This window comes from Passer domesticus, chromosome 3, assembly GCF_036417665.1.
Source record: "Passer domesticus isolate bPasDom1 chromosome 3, bPasDom1.hap1, whole genome shotgun sequence".
In the NCBI taxonomy this organism is placed as follows: domain Eukaryota; kingdom Metazoa; phylum Chordata; class Aves; order Passeriformes; family Passeridae; genus Passer; species Passer domesticus.
In genome coordinates this window covers 16,065,463-16,073,185 of record NC_087476.1, presented here as the reverse complement: position 1 = coordinate 16,073,185, position 7,723 = coordinate 16,065,463, and the positions used below count along the sequence as shown (strand labels likewise).

The following is a 7,723-nucleotide window of genomic DNA, read 5'->3' as shown; positions in this document are numbered from 1 at the left end:
CTGCACTAATTCTTTTCCCTGGTTATAGATGAAACAATGTAGTATTTACTCAACAAGTTTTCTAACACTTAAAGATGCATCAGAAGAAGTCTGAGCTGCCTTCATAACAACATATGTGCTTTGAAGCATATACTGGAATTTTTAATATGTTTTTGCAGAATCTATTATTCTTCTACAGGACAAAACTAGATTGTAAACCCATAAATATCAAATTAGGTTGCTTGCAGTTTACACCAGAGCAGCCTCATTTCAGAGGTGCTCAGAAACCACAGGAGGGAGTGGATTGCATCAGCTCTCAGCCCGTGAAGACACTTTCCATAACTTGCCATTCATGCAGGCAGCAATTGTGAAGCAAATCCTCTTCTCAGCTTACTTTGACCCATATGGACAGTCTAGGTCTGTGGAGCCAGATTTCCTTCGTGAGCTGCTACTTGGGATGCTAATGCAGAGGAATTAAGGGGCTGCCTCAAGGCTCCTTACATGCATCACAGTAAGCAACTGCGCTGCATCCAAGCACTCCTGCATTTGAATTCTTAACGGCAAGTCAGTTATTGGTGTTTATTGTTTGTTTCCTTCATACACTATTGTAAATGTTTATGTTAGCACAAATGAAGGATTAAAAAAATTATTTTTAATCATCTCCTACACACCAAGCAACACGCTGGCGTGTGATTTGTTTCACTTCATTGATAATATGCTCAGAGGCTTTTGTGCTGAGGCATGAAAAGTTAATTACTTGCAGCACAGGGTATTTATTACATCTCCTTGGGTTCTAAGTGTTACTATTTTCTGGATGGACTATTTAAATGAATTTTTGAGGTAGCAAAATTTTTTGTTGTTATTATTTTAATGCACATCACGATTATGTACATTTTTCATCCTATCTGGACTTTACCAATGGATTGGTTTATCTTTTTCCTTTAGCTACTGATGACACATTCTTTTAGCCACTGAGAACTGTGTGCTCATTACTACTTTTCACTATCTTTTAGATATTAGATAGTGACACCAAAAGAAATACTGTCGGATACCTTAAGAGAGTGAGTGTAACTCAGTTCAAACACAAATAAAGCTGATGTAAAAGGACTGAGCTTTGTGGCATCCAAAAGTCTGTACATTTCTACTGAAGTTCGTCACTGTCTGCCACTAATCCCACAAAGCTCAGTAGGGATCAGCTGCTGATAACACCAATGAAAAGGGGTCTTTGTTACAGCACTCTGGGTTTTTCTGTACATATTGAAGACCTTGTGAGCCTCATTCAGATTGTCTGTTACTTAGCAAACATTAACAGTGTGTATAATGCAGTGCTTCAGACAAATCTGTATTTTCTCAGGGGTTTTTTGTGTTATTTCCATTTATCACAAATGTTTTATATACAATTCATTCTTATGATTTAATTCACTATCCAAAATAAATGCCTCATAAATAAACAGTTGCTTTTTTGGTCTTCTTTCCAGTAGCAAAATAATGACTGCATGGTTAAAGTTCAAAGCTAGAATGTTTTGCCTGTGGTGGATTTATTATTACCATTATAAAAGTTGTCTTCAAGAGTTAAAGTTGGTTAGTTATCCCAATTCTCCCTGTTTAATGAAATTATTTTGTTTCCTTAAACTGTGTTTAATAAGTAATAAGGAAGACTGGAAAATTAATACACATCTTTCTGTACTGATTTAGGTTTAGTTCATTCTGTTTTCTCTCTGAAGTCTACAAGCCTTTAGGTGCTGGCTAATCTATTCATTTCTGACATGCACATCTTTCTGCTGCTAAGTGCCTGTGCTATTTTTGAAGCAGCCTCAGAGGTTATTTAAATACACATGCTTTGCTTTTTCACCATTTCCCACATACTTTTATTGTGTGCTTCAAAACATTATAATTGTACTCTAAGAAACTCCATTTTCATATTAGGTCTAACTTAAAATGACCACATTATCCAAGGATAATCCCTACATCCAATTGTCCTGCAACTGGAGGAATACTGCTAGATATCCCTTTGAGTTCTGAAAGTGTCTGGCAGCAATTCCATGCTCAGGACTGCATTTTAAAATGGATAGCTACTAGTATTGGGGTGTAATGACTCAGGTTGTGCATGTACAGGTAAGATCCAAGCAAAGTTAAGACTGTGGTACTATGGTGAGTGTGATGAGAGCAGACTGCAGAGTTATTTTTAGATGGCAGCACAGGAAATAAAATGGTGTGCTTAAAACCCACAAAATGCTAAATTCCAACCTACAAAGTGCAGAGTCATTGTGACTGAAGCAGCCATAATCAGCAAAGTGAGGGACCAAGGCTGGTGAAAAGGCTGGGAGGCGTGCCCTGCACAGAGTGGCTGAGGACACTGCTTTGTCTAGTTTGGAGCAAAGGCAGCTGAGGGTGAAGCTTTAAAGCTTCCTGAGGAATGGACATGGGGGAGAGAGGGAGGTGCTCTTCTCCCTGGGATGCAGTGACAGGACATGTGGGAATGGTTCCAAGCTGCACATGGGGAGGTTCAGAGAGGGCATAAAAAAGCAGTTCTTTACTCTGATGTTGGTCAAACACTGGAACAGGCTTCCTTAAGAGACAATCAATGTCCTGCACCTGTCAGAGTTTAAGAGGCATTTGAGCACCAGCCTTAACAACCTCTAATGTTGGTCAGCCATGGTGGTGGGGCAGTTGGCGAGATGGTCACTGTGGGTCCCTTCCAGCTGAAACACTCTATTCCAGTCTATCCATATAGTCACAGTGCAATGCTATACAAAATATGTCTTCTCAGTATAACTTCTCCACTGAATCTTTCTGCCTGAGCCTCCTTAGGCAGGGGTTGGCCCAAGCTGTACAGTCTCTGTAGGGTCTTTCCCTGCCACTCAGAGCAGCTATGAACAGTTCTCACAGGAGGATGCAAGCCTTTTGTAAGCCTGGAATGCCAAATGGCTAAGTATAAGTGTCAGCAGCTTCTACAGTCCAGATCACCTCTGGACTATGATTTTCAGGCAAAATTCAAGAGCAGAACCAGCACTCTGAAGAGAATTTCTTTCTGTACTGCCTAGGACCTGCCATGTCCCCTACCACCAAGAAGTTGTCCCACCAAGTGAACTAATTTCCTACTATTGCTGTGGATTCCAGGTCATCATATGCAGGCAAGCAAAAAATGTAGCAAAGGATAACCCCTGCAAGGCATCCAGGGTAGCTACTTTATATAATCATAGAATAGGTTTGGGCTGGAGAAGACGTTAAAGATCATCCAGTTCCAAAGCCCCTGATAAGGGCAGGGACACCTTCCACTAGAGCATGTTGCTTTAAGTGCATCACTGCCAGATATTCCCAGTCAAGGCAGTTGATCTTGCATATTTTTGAATAAGTGAGGACTTTACCATACAAGGATAGAAGATGCCAGGCTTGTAGGCTTACTTTTGTTTCTAAAAGTGTTCTTCACTTTAAAGGTCATCATATTTTATTTAGCAGAAATTCATGAAGTGCTTGATTTCATATGCTACACTCCTGATTGCAAGCCTGACTCTGGGAAACAAAATAGATTTATGCTCTTTTGTTTAAATTCTACTTTGTTTTGAGCCATACCTTATTACAATGGGGAAACTTTGAATCTCTGTGCTTGTTTTTCATGTTAAAGCCAGGTGAACTTCAGTCTTAGTTCTCTTTTTTTAGATAGTCTTTGTCTACTGATTTTCATTTCTTAGGGTTTTGTAGTACTCTAAGTAGCTTTTTGAAGACAGACCAATTTCAAGACTAAGTTTAGTGGGGCAAAGGAGCACTGCTGTTTTCTGAATTGAGTTTCAGGAATCAGTCCTTTACAGCAAATTTATGAGAGGAATAATGGTGCTTTGTGTTTGACAACAATAAAGGCTTTTCTTTCTTTCTAAAAATTCTTGAATCTGAGAACATTCCTCATCTTTTCATTTTGTGCCCATGGGAACTAATGTCTCTTCATTCCTAAACACCATCCAGTTGTCTTCCATGTAAGTGCTGTCACCTGAAACTGCTGATTCTGGCACTGAATTGTAATTCTTTAATTTCTCAGAAGAGAAATCACCTTATCTCCAGCTATAGATCAGGGATCTGACACAACAGAGCAGTGCATTGAATATGGTCTGGTGAGTGTGAAAGTGGCCCACCGACTGCTGACCTTGCCTATTTTCATTGGTGATCTGGAGCTGTAGGATCAGAATAAGATCAAAAGGCCATGTCTGTGCAAGGGTACCTCCATTGTGTAGTCTTTAGACACAGCTGAGCTGCTGACAGGAATGATGTGCTTCAGCATGACCTGAGGTTTGAGAAGTGACCCTTCAGGATGTGCTTCTCATGAACATTGTGACTGCAGAGGTATTTACAACTGCCTGGGTACTAGAAAGACTGAGTTTCCCTCTGCAGATGTTACTCTCCTCCCCTTGTGTCAGCAGGCTGGTTTATGGCCCCGTGCAGAGACTGAACGGCTGTGCTGGTTAGGGATGGTGACACAGGGGGAGGGAGCAGCCCAGCCAGGGGAAACACAAGCTCTGCAGATGAATGTTGGACGGATCTCTCTGGGCCTGTAGCGGGGTAACTGCAGCCGTCCGTATCCCTGAGGGCTTCCCCTCTGATGTGTGCTCCTGAGATGGCCCAGGGGCCTGAGGCTCGATCACAGCACAGCCCGAGGCTCCGTGAGAGGGGCGGCGCTCGAGGGCGTCCTGAAAGGTCACACACAGCAGTGCTCGCACTCATCCAGGGCATCCCTTACAAATACTGCGACCTTAAGATATTAATATTGAATTTAAATTAAAACGTGTTGCAGCTCTCCCATATCTCAGTAAGCAAAATTCTGGTTACACTGGAAGGTGTTACAGACTCATCCTGTCCAGTTTCACCCCTGCTCCCCCACTGCTGGTTTAAATAATATCTTTGGGGAGCTTTGAGGGTGATAGAAAAAAATGCCAACACTCTACTCTGTGTTTTCCTTCTTGCTTTTGTTTACACACTACTATTCCAATTACAGGTGATGTTGTTACTATTAGTGCTAGGAAAAATAAATCTTTTTAAATTCTCCACAAAACTCTGAGAGCAATGCAAAGGTTCATGATGTAAAATGTAGTAAGGGTGGGAAAAGCATACGATCACATGTGTTTAAACCAGATTTTCAAGCAGGCACTTCCAAAAGCAAAAAGACCTGAAAAAACTTACTTTTCCGAACTTTTTTAATTTTCAGAATTTGCACTAATTTGTAGAAATAAATCTCTGGAAATAGTCCTATGAGACCAAATAAATTTTCAAATAAGAATTATTTTCAAGTTAATTCTAAAAGAGCAGACAAACTTGCTACTCTAAAGTTGCTACATGTTGTAATTGGTATCATTAAAACATGAGTCAAACCTCCAAAATCATATGAAAGACTTCAAAATAACCAGGTATCTGCTCTTCTGGGAATTAATACATTTAGAAATCACAATAAATCTTTCTCCTAAACTGTGGTAACAAATATTCAAAAGTGGAACCTGTTTTGAAAGTGTTTCTGAGCAATCAACGTCAGGGATTGATACTTCATGGAAAGAATGTAAGAATTGGGATGAAATGACAGAATCCACTAATAAGGCTCACCACAAAGTGTTTTACTAATCTGCTATGAATTCTATATACTATAGAAATTTCCTGAGTTTAACACCCACCTGCCTGAGAATTGTCACCCAGTAATTAGCAACTGCCAGACTACATTTATTTGCATGCTTATTTTTAAAGTTCAAAGATAAGTGATGACGCTAATGAGATTTTCTATGAACCATCTTCTTGTTGTGTTCCCTCAAAACACCCTTAATAGAATTAACAAATATACCTCAGATTCATTGTAAGTACTGAGTACACACAAAGAAGGCAAATAAAAAGTATTTCCCCAAACTATCTAAAGAAAGAAATTCTGTGAAAAACCATTGACATAAAATAAAAATAGAGCAAACAGAAACAATCTGTCATGGAGCTGGTTAGTGGAGGGCAATAATGACACAACTGCTGTGGGCTAAAAATAAACTTTATACATTTTGGGTCCAATCCTAGGCACCCTATGCTTGAGGGATCATCATATTCTAACCAGATCATCATGTTCTTTCCCTGCTATTTTCAAAAGTCCATTAGCATGTCCTCTCATTAAACAGACATTAATTTTTCCTCTGATCCATGACATTTACCTCCAACTCTGACATGTTAAATTTCAAGGACACAAAGTCTTTTGTGCTTTCTTTCATGTTGACCCTTATTCTTGCAATAATTCCCCCTTAAACACACCAATCTATCACATAATCCTTCTTGAAAATCCTACTTAAAATGTCTAAAGAAACATTTGGGCAGCAGTGTGTGAAGATCATGGACTATAATACAGACTAATAATGGTCCAGTATTTCCTTATATTAACTCTAAATTGTCTTTTATTAGCTAATTTTAAATATCAGGATCTCCAGAGGCTGCCTTATTGTTCTGTTTCTATAGCACCTGGTCCTCAGTTTGAGTTCTCACTAGCAGTGATGCAAATAAAGATTTTGACATGCAGATAAGACTTCTAAAGGCTCAAAACCAACCGTACAAATAAACAAAAACATAAGAAAATTAGTTATTTTTAAATCTGTCTTACTATTTTGAAGATGACATGTTTTTAACAACACTGACTGATGTAACCATTAATGCTGTTTTGAAGTAAGTGTTGGGAGAAATGTTTGTATAAATCAAGTATTCTGACTAATGGAGCTGTAGTCAGTGTGTATCTAGTAGATTAGAAACTTTTCAGAAATGTGCAGAGCATGAATCTTTGGAAAATATTTGTATTTATTTCTATTTCTCTTTAGTAGAAGATCTCTGAGTGACTGGGTCAAAGAAGGTAGTGACATTTTATTGAGGGAGGGTCCAAAATCAGAACAGGAGGAGCCGTGGTGAGGAAGCAAGCAGGAATACAAAATAGTAGTACCCCATTCTGCACAAGCAAGCTTTGTTCACAGCTGTCTCATTATCAAGGCATTCCACTTCAATACCTGTTCACAGGTTGAAAGAATGGAGTGTTGACATTAAGAATCATTCTTAAATACCTAAAGGCCAGAATGTAGGGTTAGATGAGCCTGAGCATGACATTGGGACTGGAAAGTCTAATACTCTTGAATATAACAATAAAGGAGTAGAGAACCAGGAGAATAATTTATCGTGGTGTTAGAACTGTAAAAATGATGGAAGGGCTGAGAAAACAGCCTTTCAGTGAGAGACACAGGACTTGCACACACTAATAAAAGTGTTACTGCAGAGTAATGAGGTGTGAGTACACAGAGTAATGTGTCAGCTGACTCACAGTCACCGCCTGGATACTCAGTCTGGGTTTGTGGCCAATGCAAAGCAATTCAAATTAACTCTGCCCTCTTTAAAAGAGGAGAGTTGTTTAGTTTGGTTTATCAAGAAATAAACTGGAAAATTATTTCATCAGAATGCTTACAAGTAGAAAAGCCTGAGTACCAAATAGTTCCTTAACTACTGAAAAACTGCAATAACAGATGTAGATGCAATTAGCTGATGTCCTAAAACACAGCAGAAGCAGGGAATTCTCTGAACTGTTGAGCCTTGATATCAAGTCTAAACAACTTCTGGAAAGATTACCCAAGCACAAGTCTTTAGCTTCATAAAGAGAAGAGCTGAGGCAAATGCACAGTCTATCAAGCAAAAAGGCCTTGCAGTTTCATTGGGATGGCAAATGTTTGAATCTATTTAAGTTAAAAATACAAGAAGATCAGAT

At 39.2% G+C, this 7,723-nt stretch overlaps 1 long non-coding RNA gene across 2 annotated transcripts in view; it reads right to left on the bottom strand.

Moving 5' to 3' along the window:
- LOC135296071 (uncharacterized) overlaps positions 1-7,723 on the bottom strand; it is a 34,364-nt gene that overhangs the window by 23,454 nt on the left and 3,187 nt on the right. The window contains exon 3 of one of the 2 annotated variants that reach the window (XR_010358120.1): positions 5,429-6,977. The exons of the other annotated variant lie outside the window; for it this stretch is intronic. This is a non-coding gene — a long non-coding RNA (uncharacterized LOC135296071). Of the gene's footprint in view, positions 1-5,428; positions 6,978-7,723 lie in introns of those variants that run through there. 2 annotated transcript variants of the gene reach the window in all.